Source organism: Carica papaya, chromosome 9 (assembly GCF_054855325.1).
Source record: "Carica papaya isolate Zhongbai chromosome 9, ASM5485532v1, whole genome shotgun sequence".
NCBI classification, from domain to species: Eukaryota; Viridiplantae; Streptophyta; class Magnoliopsida; order Brassicales; family Caricaceae; genus Carica; species Carica papaya.
In genome coordinates, this window is record NC_142317.1 from 2196229 (window position 1) to 2209448 (window position 13220).

At 33.7% G+C, this 13220-nt stretch overlaps 1 long non-coding RNA gene across 8 annotated transcripts; it reads right to left on the bottom strand.

Moving 5' to 3' along the window:
- Window positions 1–1316: 1316 nt before the first annotated feature.
- On the bottom strand, window positions 1317–12990 carry LOC110823496 (uncharacterized). 8 transcript variants are annotated; one of them, XR_015816205.1, is made up of 5 exons: window positions 11994–12989; window positions 3577–4318; window positions 2210–2338; window positions 1788–1888; window positions 1317–1720 (listed from the first exon to the last, which is right to left on the bottom strand). It is a non-coding gene; the product is annotated as an uncharacterized LOC110823496 (long non-coding RNA). The 8 variants fall into 8 exon arrangements; XR_015816208.1 differs by lacking the exon at window positions 2210–2338 and having other exon boundaries at window positions 11994–12636; window positions 12748–12986; XR_015816204.1 differs by lacking the exon at window positions 2210–2338 and having other exon boundaries at window positions 3333–4318; window positions 11994–12990.
- Window positions 12991–13220: the final 230 nt, after the last annotated feature.

Below are 13220 nucleotides of genomic sequence, written 5' to 3' on the forward strand. Positions count from 1 at the left end.
GATTAGTTTTAAAAATTAATAATAATAAAAAGATTGGGAATAGGAAATAATTATTGACAAGAAGTGAGATCCGCTCGCACGGAAACAATGTCGCTCGTGCAATTTGATTCAGCCACGTGTTCAAATCCAGATAAAGCATAACATGTTACTTTCCACGTTTGATAAAAGTAGCAGTTTCCCCTTTGTTTATATACTTTTACTTTTTTTCTAGAAGCTTCTACCTACATTTCTTATAGATAATTGTGATTTTTATGTTAAATCAATCTACGTCATTAAATATAAAATTATTTTTTAAAAAAAATTATTTTTATTTTTTATGAAAGTTCATAAAGTATGGTGTATTTAGGTACCATAAAAATATAAAAATTAAAAAATTTTATTTTTTATTTAAAAATTATAAATTTAAATTTTATTAAATATATAAAATTAAAATTTTAACTTATTAATACCTTGATAAAATTATTATAAAAAAATAAATTTTAACAAATTTTTTTATTTTACTTAATAAAAGTAATATTCTTTTATATTTTTTCGGTCGAAATATCTTAAATAAGTTAAAATAATTAACTTATTCTTTATAATTTTTTTTTTAAAAAAAAACCAAAAATAAGAAGCTTTGACTTTTGATTTCAACTTTGACTCGCAATATGCTCGTAACAATTCACATACTGTAAAAAAATTGAAACTTTTCCTTGACTTCCATTGTTGACCATGGTAGGAGATCAATGGATGCTCTCATCATGATCACGTAAGTACTCTTAAGATGCACGTAATAGATCAAACCTAAAATTAATTGAGATATTAACAATTTGATGTTATAGAGAACTGAGATAGTCCTTCATCGAATTCAAGGCAGGGTTGGCAAAAGGATTCCCTCCAGTTTCTGAAACATGATCCTGTCCATCTGTGCTTGAACTCTCCCCGAAAATGTCAATTCTTGTAGCAATTCTTTCTTTCAGTGTTCTGTCAGCTCCGGCTAAAGAATACACATCCAAGACTGAGAGAAGAGAATCATGTTCCAAGGCCGAGCCGAGACCAAAATCATGCTACCAAGGGTAGGCCGAGAGTATGCGCCCTGAGTTGGGTTGGCAGGCCAGAGACAGTCTATGTGCTGGGTTTAAGAAAGCCAGCCAGCCAGCCTGAGTGGGGCTAAATGAGCCTGATACCTAGGTTTGGCCGACGCCCAAGTAGAAATAATAGTTTCATTTGTGAATTGTATACACCCAAATCACTCTGCATGAAGGGAAGGGGTTTATTTTTATTTTGGGAAAAATGGATTCCGAGCAACAACTGAGAGTAATAACGACACAACCAAATTCCAGTTCAATCTCTAGGCCTAAGTCATACCACTTCCATTTAAAAAAAAATTACAGACTTTACATACCTCCTTAACGTATGACATTTGCATAAAAGAAAATATAAGATCCCAAGTGAAGAATATCAAGATAACAAAATCAAAAAGGCATTACGAAATTTATTTGTGTGGTAGAAATGTGTGTCACAATAATTTCTTCGGTGCAGATAAGGGAAGTTGAAAAGAAGTTGCCATGAACTGTCCCCATTGAAGGAGACATCCTACACGCCTGTTTACCCTCCTGATCTATGTCAGAATTAGTGTCGACAAGCTTCTCCCATCCATTACTGTTGGTTATCATCTGCATTGATCAAATATAAAATGTATCCATAGATGTAAAAGAAGTAAGCTTTCTTCAAGATTCATCTGCACGAGAAATGACAAAACTCAGATCTAAGAATGAAGAGTTAAAAAACCAAAAAGAAAAAAGGACCTTTTGAAGTGGTTGAGTTGTTCACATGATAACTGCATTGAAATGGTTGCTCAACATAACCAATTTCGAGGTTTAATGGCAAATACTGATGCATCTGGAGCCTGGAGGAGATGGTGAATGAGAACTGTGTAAGATTTAGATGAAAGAAACAAAGCTGAAACTAATATTTACAAGAACAAAAGGCTCTTGAAATGTCTGAGAAAATCTCTGATGATTCTTTCAGTCTGATTAATTCTATAAAGAAAAACATAAGTGAAATTTGGGCATAGAATTTTTTGCTTATAATTATTATATATATATTTTTTTTGCTTTTACCATCACTCATCCACTGAGACTAAAAAAAAAAAAGCAGGCTAGAGAATTTGATGACAAATTATGTTAATTAACATAGTTTGCACGTAGCAATAATTCTCAAAAAGTACCTCTAGCTTCCTGCCTTGGTTGTTTCAAACTGGCCAGGTAGTAGACATTAAAAAATGCATAACTTTTCATGGACTAGTAGTAGTGCTTGCAGTTTCTCATTGTAAAAACTCCTACATGAATTCTTCTTTCTAGGAAAGAAATACAATAAAGGGTCCAAGCAAGATGATAATTATAAATTAGTAACAGGTGATACAAGTATAATACATGTTAGTAACTGCCAGAAAAAGAGTTCTAAAAATTCACCTTATACTCCAGATGATCAGAAAAAATAGTTCAGGAAAAGACCGAATTACAACAAAAGAAACACTTATAATCTATTTATACTCACTTTATTCTGTGCGAAGAATGATTCAAAGTCTATGTAGACAAATTTTCTAGAAAAGAAAAAAATAAATAATTAATTAAATTAATTATGTATACTGTACTTTACTCTAATGTGCTTAACCTAATTATACGCTCTCTTTAACATTTCCCCTCAACTTGTCAATGATAATTTAAAATGTTGGATTATTCAGACTTTTAATAAATACATTCTTTTTTTCTTTGACCAAATACTTATCAATCTCAATATGTTTGGTCCTGACCTGTTGCACTAAATTATAAAGAATGCTTATGACCGATTTATTATCAAATTTTTTTAACGTCTATTGAACCTAACAGTGTTTGAAAAAAATTTCAAATCAAACTTTACTTATCAACATTCTTAAATAACTTGAATTCCAACCTTAAAATAAAGTTCAAATTGAGTTTCTGAGTCAAAATCGAGACTAACAATGTTTTTTTTTTTGAAAAAGTTCAATTTAACTTTTTTCTTTCTACACTTTAAATAGTAAGAATCCATCATTAATTTCAATTTTAATTGAAATCAAGTAGGCCATAAATGAGACAAAAAAAATTTCTGCAAACAATCCCGACGACTCTTCCTCTTGCGCGTTGGTGCATTGCATGATATCCACGAGAAAGCTAATAACAACAGTCCGCACAAGATCACACATCATAGTGAACATCTTGACGTTAGGTATGATGCAATGCAATGCAATGCAGTGCAACAATATTCCTTTGTATCTCTAGAATAATATAACCAATTAAATCATTTCACCAAATGGATATTCACTTTTCCACCTTTTAAGGATTCTCCTTCTCTCTTACTTTTGCTTATTTAAGCAGCATCTTCTACCCTCCCAGTTTTTCACACCCCCCTTGCCAAACGCCCAAACCAATATTAACCTCTCTAAAAAGATATAAAACAACGTTGTAAAGCAGTTTAAATACATGCACATGCACATGCACATGCACATGCACATATGAGCTATAATGAAGGTGGGTTGTATATTACTGATGATAATTCTTATGGTAATTATCATACCTGCGATGTGTGCTGGGAAATGGGTTGCTCTCTCTATTCTCACACAGGCTGCCGCCTTAGTGACGATCATAATCGTGGTCGAGGGCACCTGCTCTGTGAACTGTGTCATTATGCCAATGCAGCCATTCATTTCAAGGTTGATGGGTCCTGGCTCTGCACCAACTGTCACGCGTTATCAGAGATATTGTACTCATCCAGCCCATTGACAGGAACCCAGCAGGATCCAGTATTATTTCCTGTCTCTAGCTGGGGTACTGCCATTAACATGATTGGTGCAGAGAATGAAACCATGAGCAGTGGTAGTGACGTACCAAAGCAGGGAACAAATAGAAAAGACAAACTCAAAACTTGGCTGTTGCTTGAGCCTGATAATGAAAATGAGAACCTGCAGGCTTGTTGCAGTGGCAGCTTCATGCGTAGGGATCAGGAGGTTAGTGATCATTATACAAATAATCCTGTTGATGATGACAATAGTTCATGCAGCCATCAGCACCAAATTCCCAGTAATTTCCATCCTTCTGGGAATGAAAGTGATGGTGTCGCAGCAGCTCAATCTTTTCAGGTCATGGAACAACAGCAGCTGGACCCATTTTATGGGGCTTCCGAGGCTGCTTTCACTGATATACCCCCAAGTTGTACTGTAAGATTCTATACACCAATATGCATTATCCGCAAATTTATTTCTCTTAAAAATTCATCCTCTAGGTCTGTTTGTTGACGTAGGAAAAAGTTATATGCCTAACTGTTAAAAATTAATTTACAAATTAAAATATAATTAATTAATTTGTTAATTGTTGAACTTCATAAATTAAAGTCTCTATGTATCTTTTGATTTAGTAAAAGTTGTGAGTCATAAATTAAATTTATTATATTTGTTGGTGGTTATAATTAATTCTAATAGTTGTAATAGTGCCGATAAATAGGCATATATTTGAAGTTTTTTTGCAAGAACCACAATAGAAAATCTTAAGTTTTCTCATTAGTCTCTCTAATCTCTTCCTTCTATCTCTAACAAAGTGGTATCAGAGTTTGATTTTTTGTTAAAGTTCTAGAGATGGCTACCAATAATCTATTTTTTTTCTAATTTCCTCGTCTTACAAAAGAAAACTATGAGAATTGGTGTTTTAATATGAAAGCCATACTTTGCTCATAAGATGTGTGGGATATTGTAGAAAGAGACTTTACTCCACTTGAATATGAGGGATCCTTAATTCAAAATGAGAATGATGCTCTTGTAAGAACAAAGAAGAATGATCAACACGCTCTTGCATTCATCCATCAAGGTTTGGATGAATCTATGTTTCTAAAGATGGCCGATGCTACCAATGCATAGCAAGCTTTGGAGATTTTGAAAAATTTCCTCCAAGGAGTTAACAAGGTGAAGAAGGTACGACTCCAAACTTTACGATGCGAGTTTAAAGCTTTGCAAATGAAGGATGTTGAATCCATTTCAGATTTTTGCTCAAGGGTAAAGTCTATAATAAGCCAAATGAGGTGATTTGGTGAGATGATGGAAGATGTTTGTGTGGTGCAAAAAGTTCTTCGATCGTTGCCACCAAAATTCGACTATGTGGTTTGTGCCATTGAAAAATCAAAGGATTTAGAAATTTTGACATTTAAACAATTAGAGGGATCTCAACAAACTCATGAAGAAAAAAATAAAGAGAAGACAAGAAGAGTCTTTAGAACAAGTTCTCAAATGAAAGGCATCTTTGAATGATGGTGGAAAGCAAAGAGGACGAGGAAGAGGTAGAGGTCGTGGTCGTGGTCGTGGTCAAGTATTTAAAAGAAATAAAATTCAAAATGATGCCGATAATGAAGACAAAAGTCAACCATCAAATAGAGCCCGTGAAAGAGGAAGAGGTAACTATAAAAATTTTAACAAATCAAATATTGAATATTACAATTGTCATAAATATGGACATTATGTTTGGGAATGTCGTAACACTTTAAACGAGAAGGAGGAACAAGCTAATTTTGTCAATGATAAACAAGATGAGGAAGAAACAACTTTGTTGCTAGCATGTAAAGAGGGAGATAGTGATACACATAATTCATGGTACTTGGATAATGGAACAAGCAATCATATGTGCGGCAATAAAGAAAAATTTGTGGAGCTTGATGAGAAGATTAATGATAATATTTCTTTTGGAGACTCTTCAAAAGTTCAAATTCAAAAGAAATATACAATTCTAATCTCTTCAAAAAATGGTGAGCATGTACTTATTACTAATATTTACTATGTGCCAAAGTTAAGAAATAATATTTTGAGTTTGGGCCAACTTATTGAAAATAGATATGAAATTCACATGAAAGATTACTGTCTTTGGGTTAAAGATCAAAGTGCTAATTTGATTGCTAAGGTGCACATGTCAAAAAATAGAATGTTTATCTTGAATCTCAAAACTATTAAAACAAGATGTTTGAAGGCTAGTATGGAAGATGAAACATGATGTTGGCATATGAGATTTGGTCATTTGAACTTTGGCGCACTAAAGGCGATGGGAGAAGAAAAAATGGTGAAAGGGATGTCATTAATCAACCATCCTAATCAATTATGCGAAGCATGTCTACTTGGAAAGCATTCAAGAAGGAGTTTCCCAAAAGAAGCTACTACAAGAGCAACCAAGCTACTTCAACTTGTGCATGCCGATGTGTGTGGGCCAATCAATCCACTCTCATTTGGTAAAAACAAATATTTTCTACTATTTATTGATGATTTTAATAAGAAGACTTTGGTATATTTTTTAAAGCAAAAATTATATGCTTTTATTACTTTTAAAAATTACAAAACTCTTGTAAAAAAATATTGTGATTGTAAAATAAAGTCCTTAAGAACAGATAGAGGAGGTGAATTTACTTTCAAAGAATTCCATGATTTCTGTGAATCTAATGGAATTCGTCGCCTTTTAACGGTTCTAAGATCACCACAACAAAATGGAGTTGCGGAAAGAAAGAATAGAACTATTCTTAATATGGCTAGATGCATGTTGAAAGCAAAAACAATGCCCAAGGAATTTTGGGCCGAAGCGATTTCTTGTACAGTGTATTTATCTAATAGATTTTCAACATCAAGTTTGAAAGACATGACTCCCCAAGAAGCATGGAGCGGAATGAAACCTAATGTCAACCATTTGCGAATTTTTGGAAGTATTGCATATTCTCATGTTCCACAACAAGAGAGATCTAAACTCGATGATCGAAGTGTCAAACATATTTTCATTGGGTATGATGCAAACTCAAAAGATTATAAATTATATAATCCAAGCAATGGCAAGATCATGGTAAGTAGAAATGTTGAATTTATTGAAAAAACAACTTGGAATTGGCAGAAGAAAGAAGGAAATGCTTATGATTTCTTTCTATACTTTGAAGAGAACAACGAAGAGACCATAGTACCTTTGTAAGAGGCAACTCCACCTCATTCTCCAACTCATGTTGCACTATCCATTTCTCAAAAAAGTTCAAGTGAAAGGCCACGAAAGTTGAACAGTATTCAAGATCTTTATGATAAAAATGAGGAGATCACTAATTTTGATATAAATGATTTGTTTTGGTTTTTTCTTGATAGTGAACTAATGAATTTTGATGAAGCCATCAAAGATGCAAGATGGAGACAAGCCATGGAGGAAGAGATCAAACCCATAGAAAATAACAACACATGGGAACTATCCACTTTTCCTAAGGGACATAAAGCTATTGGTGTCAAATGGGTCTATAAAGCTAAAAATAATTCTCAAGAAAATGTGAAAAGGTATAAGGCAAGACTTGTAACTAAAGGATATAAGCAAAAATATGAGATTGATTATGATGAGATTTTTGCACCAATTGCTCACATGGAGACTATTTGTTTGCTCTTAGCTATTTCAGCTCAAATGAAGTGGAAAATTTTTCAACTTGATGTAAAATCGGCATTTCTCAATGGCTATCTTAATGAAGAGATTTATGTAAAACAACTATTGGGTTTCGTGGTTGAAGGGCATGAAGGTAAAGTGTTGAAATTGAAAAAAACTTTGTATGGGCTAAAGCAAGCGCTAAGAGCATGGAATAGCCGTATAAACAAGTATTTTGAAGATAATGGATTTGTTTGTTGCCTTCATGAATATATTCTTTATGTGAAGTATCATTATAATGGTGATATTCTATTTGTGTCTATATGTGGATGATCTTATCTTCACGAACAATAATCCAAGTTTATTTGAAAAATTCAAGAAAAACATGTTACTTGAATTTGAAATGACTGATATTGGGCTCATGTCTTATTATTTGGGCCTTGAGGTGAAGCAAATGGAAGATGATATTTTTATTTCTCAAGAAGGCTATGGAAGAAAAGTCTTAGAGAAATTCAAAATGTTTAATTGCAATCCTGTGAATACGCCTATAGAATGTGAAGCCAAGTTATCAAAATTTGATAATGGGAAAAAAATATATCCCATTCTCTTTAAAAGTTTTATGGGAAGTTTGAGATACTTGACATTTACAAGGTCTGATATTCTTTTTGCAGTTGCACTAATAAGTCATTTTATAAAAGCTCCTACTATCTCCCACATAAATGTTACTAAAAGAGTTCTACGTTACCTTAAAAATACTATTGATTTTGGATTATTTTATTCATTTTCTAATGATTTCAACCTTGTGGGATTTTGTGATAGTGATTTCGCTGGAGATATTGATGATAGAAAAAGTATAACTAGTTTTGTATTCTTTATGGATGATTGTGCAATTACATGGAGTTCTAAGAAGTAAGTCATTATTACACTATCAACTTGTCAGTCTGAATATATGGCATCAACCTCTTGTACTTGTCATGGCATATGGTTTAGAAGATTATTGAAAGAACTTCATTTAACATATGACGAAGCTATTAAAACTTTTATTGACAATAAATCTGCATAAACACTAGCTAAGAATTCGGTATTCCATGAACGAAGCAAATACATAAGCACAAGATATCATTTTATTAGAAATTGCATTACTAAAAAAGAAGTGGAACTCAAGCACGTAAAGAATGAAGATTCAAGTGGCGGATATTTTCACCAAACCGCTCAAGTTTGAAGTCTTTCAAAAGACACGCACTAATCTTGGATTGAAAATGAAATTTGTAAATTAAGGAGAAGTGTTAAAAATTAATTTACAAATTATAATATAATAAATTAGTTTGTTAATGGTTGAACTTAATAAATTAGAGTCTCTATATATCTTTTGGTTTGGTAGAAGTTGTGAGTCATAAATTAGATTTATTATGTTTGTTGGTGGTTATAATTAATTATAATAGTTGTAATAGTATCTATAAATAAGCATGTACTTGAAGTTTTTTTGCAAGATCTACAATAGAAAATCTTGAGTCTTCTCATTAGTCTCTCTAACCTCTTCCTCCTATCTCTAACACTAACATCAGTTAGAACTGAAAAAGACGTGTCTTTTACACAAACATACTCACCAAACAATACCATGCTTAGTCTCTGTCTGAATTCTAGTCATGTTTATTGGCATCATTAATAATGATTGTCAATAACTTATCTATAGACTTGTAGTCTAAGACGTTATATTGACTAAATAAATTCATAATCAGAAACTATTTAAGTGCATATCCAAAAAAAAAAGGAAAAGAGAAATCATTCTACATACCAAAGCCTCTAGCCTGGCAATACTTAATCGGACTCGATAGAAATTTGTCCATATTAACTAGTTTTTTGCTAGATAGAGGTTATCACTTAAACTTATAACTAAGTTACTATATCATAAAAAGACCTAAAATCAAATTTTCCTCATACTTAAATCAAAAGTATGGTTAAGTGAGACGAATGATTATTACTAATGTTCGATTTCTTGGAACGAGACTGTAATGAATATTTCTTTTGGATTAAAAAGTTTTAATTATATAGATAACCTATCTTTAAGGCAATCAGAGTAAAGCTTAATCTCAGTAAGCAAAAGTTAAACCAAATATATCCTAACTGTTAAATTAAATAATAATTAAAATAAGTGCCTATATAGTCTCTTATCACTAAGAATTCTCCAATTATCACTAGCTATAGTAATTTACATATCATTTCACGATTAGGTCCTTGTGGACTTAAGTTATGCGAGTATATCACCAGAGAAAACAATCGACAATATGCGATAGATCGTCAACACTAGATCTCCAGATGCAAGAATTAAACTGATCTTCTCTAGCTCTTCCTTTTCAGTACTACTTCCACACCTTATTGATGAAATTGTGATCTCTTAAGGGGGGTGCCAAACTTCCCCGAAGATTGTGAAAGTACCTGTGCCACGTAAGTACCGGGCGAATCTCAAGTGTCTCTTATCACGTGCATGTTCTTCAGCACGGCACGACGGCAGGGGACAGAGCACACCTAGTTAGCACCTGGCTTTCACTCACTTCCTCACATCTGCGCTCGTCAAGCCAACTTTGCTTTTTTGGGAGGTGAAACAGCGGTTGAAGCAAACATTTCAGCCTTCCTACTAGAATGTCTCTTTCGTCGAAAAGCACCTTTAATAGTAAGGGCGCAGGAAGCAAAAAAACTTGCGCGAATGACATCTTCTTCTCTGCCTTTTTCTCTCTACCAAGGACGCCTTTACTGGCTAAGCTCATAGGCTAGGGGCCTATTAGAGAAACCTCGAGAGACTTTTCACTTGTCTTTTGTGAGTCTGATATCTGACATCTTCTTCTTTGGAGAGTTTGTCACTCCTCAACAAAGATTAATCTTGATAATAGGCAACAGGAAGAAATGGTGTTTAGTGCCTGGATCCGGTATTATAAGTCATATCGTTTCAACTTTTTCAGAAAAACCACCCCAGTTTATTGAGACAAAGAGGAATCAAAGGTCCAAAGATTCAGAGAGAAAATAAAAGCAAGGAAGTTGCAGAACAAGAACATGAGATGTCAATCAAGAAAGTCTAGTGTTGCACAAATTTGACCTCGAGTGAAGGGAAAATTTATAAGGAAACAAGACATGGATTGATCAGTTTAAAGATCTAAGACATCATCAATCGTCACCCAAAAGATCATGCTAAAGGCATCATCATGTGTCTCCTGTTTCTAGAGGGACATTCCCTTGTATCAATTGGTACAGTCAAAATTTTATCTTTGAGGGCCATTTACAAAAATCAAATCAGAAAAAGATACATAAACATCTAAATAAAGTATTGCTATCATTTGAGTGCGTACGACTATAGTGTATATATTAGAAATTTAGAATTCTTCTTCATATTATAACTTGCAACTAAGAGAAAACTTATACTTTCTCAGGGGTAATAGATGATGAGTAGCTTAGTGATAAATGGTAATTATAGTGATTATATAAATGGTTATAGTTAAACTTAAAAAGTCGCTTAAAAAACTAAAATAAACTTAAAAAACAGTAGATTATCATCAATTCTAATTAAGTGATCATGTAAATAATGATAACTAAACTTGAAAATAGTAGATATTCATAAATGGTAATGGTTAAACTCTGTGTAAGTTCAAATAAAAATTCTAAAAATTTGGACCAAATTTTGAGGAACTTCTGATAGGCTCTTAAAAGAACTTGCATAAAAATTTAAGCTCACAAAAGAGTATGCAGATTATCATCAATTCTAATTAAGTGATCATGTAAATAATGATAACTAAACTTGAAAATAGTAGATATTCATAAATGGTAATGGTTAAACTCTGTGTAAGTTCAAATAAAAATTCTAAAAATTTGGACCAAATTTTGAGGAACTTCTGATAGGCTCTTAAAAAAACTTGCATAAAAATTTAAGCTCACAAAAGAGTATGCCTAAACATTTTTTTGAAGAAAAATGTTGAGAAGAAATGATTAAATCTTTCCATAACTAGAAGAGGAATGACAAATTCTCCTTTGATCTATCTTATTCTTGGAACTCATTAAATTTTATAGTAGGAATAGTTAATTTGTTTCTGTAGTAGCAATTTTTCAAATAATAAATATGGTGTTAATTCCTTCTCTCTTATAAAATCAATTTATCACCCTTGAGTGCTTTCCACCAATCACCATCGCCAGCATTTCTATATTAATCATAGGACAATTTTCCAATCAACAACACAATTGAGTTACTAAAACTTGCTATCCTAACACAGTCAACTTCTAAATTTCTCACAATTTCATACAATAACATATTAAAAAGTATAACTAATAAATTACACCATTTTTTTTTTTTTTATAACTTGTAGAACAAAAAATCCCCCAATCAATTATTCACAGTTTAAAACATTTGATCTTGCTGCTCATGTATGATAAAAGAGATTGGTCCACGTGATCTAGGCTCACATAGGAGGATTTGATGCCAATTGAGCCAACTGGCTATGACGTCATAATTTCCAATTGGGTAGGACGTCAATCTTTTGGAGTATGAATATTTTACCATAATGAAAAAACAGTATGTATATATTGGAAGACTTTTTTTACCTTGCCTCTTTTATTCCTGTCCAGTCTTTGCCTATGTGCCCCATGCAGTTGTCTCGGTGCATACCAGCCAAGAGTTTTATAGCTCTATGCGATTGCCTCAATACATCCTAGTCAAGAGTTTAAAAGTATACATCTCTCTCTAAAACGCTCTCTTCCCCTCGACCCGTTCAAGCAAACACCTTTCATCTCTAACCCAGAAATTTCTTCTCCTCTTCTTCCCAAAACCTGACATCACAAACAGACCCACTGAGAAAACGGGTCGGCCTCTGTCTTTCCCGCGATTAACTAAATATGAACTCGGTAAACTCCAGACGATTCATACTCATTGGAAGAAAATCCTTTGACGTCGTTTGTGAAGGCAATAAACTCGATGGTCTAAGGATCAGCGAAAACGGAAGATGAAATCGGGTATCCATCTCCCTCAACAAAACTGAAGTCGCATGGATAATGGACGCTTTGAATGACTTTTTTTAGAACAAGGGAGGGCCCTCTTGGGGTAAGAACCTCAAAAATCGGCATCACCACCTGTATTTCGTCATGTTATAGAACCGGCGTGTCAGAGTTCTGGTGCTTTCGGAGGAAATGGAAAACCATACAAAAAAGATATTCATTCCAGATGGTTATAAAGCCGGAGGATGGTTGGCTGTTCCGACACAAGTACATGAGATCATGAGATCAATATTCGAGTTGGCTGAGGTATCTCTGGTTAACCCTTACAAGAAGAAGACAGAGAAAAACAACATAAATTCTTAACCTGTTCCGAAACCCTCAGAACCCTCCGCACTCAGTATTGGCTGCCCGATTTGCAAATGCAGCTTCCAAATCCCCGTAGCAGTGACTGAGAAAAAATCTTTTGCGACGGTGTTACTGTCTTCCAACTTGGGTCCTCCTCTGGTCACGACGGTTCCACCTGCCCTGAAAGCTTGCTCCGAAAAGTTGTAAATTCAAAATGGTTCTGACACAAGTACATCCTCTGCCATCACTGAAAGCTGCAACCAACGCTTCTTGTCCCGTTGATCAAAGAAGCAGAAAAAGAAAATCTTGAATGGGCCCTTCAGCAAAACGAAAAACTAATGAAGCCCAGGTTGTTTTGGGTTTAGAAAGAAAAATGGCCAAAACAAGCTGAACCAAGTAAGCCCACTTTGACACATCTCAGTCCAAAAAAGAAGATGAAAAAAGTGAAATGGGAATGGAGGGTAAAAAAGAGAAAACACCCCCCCCGGCTGT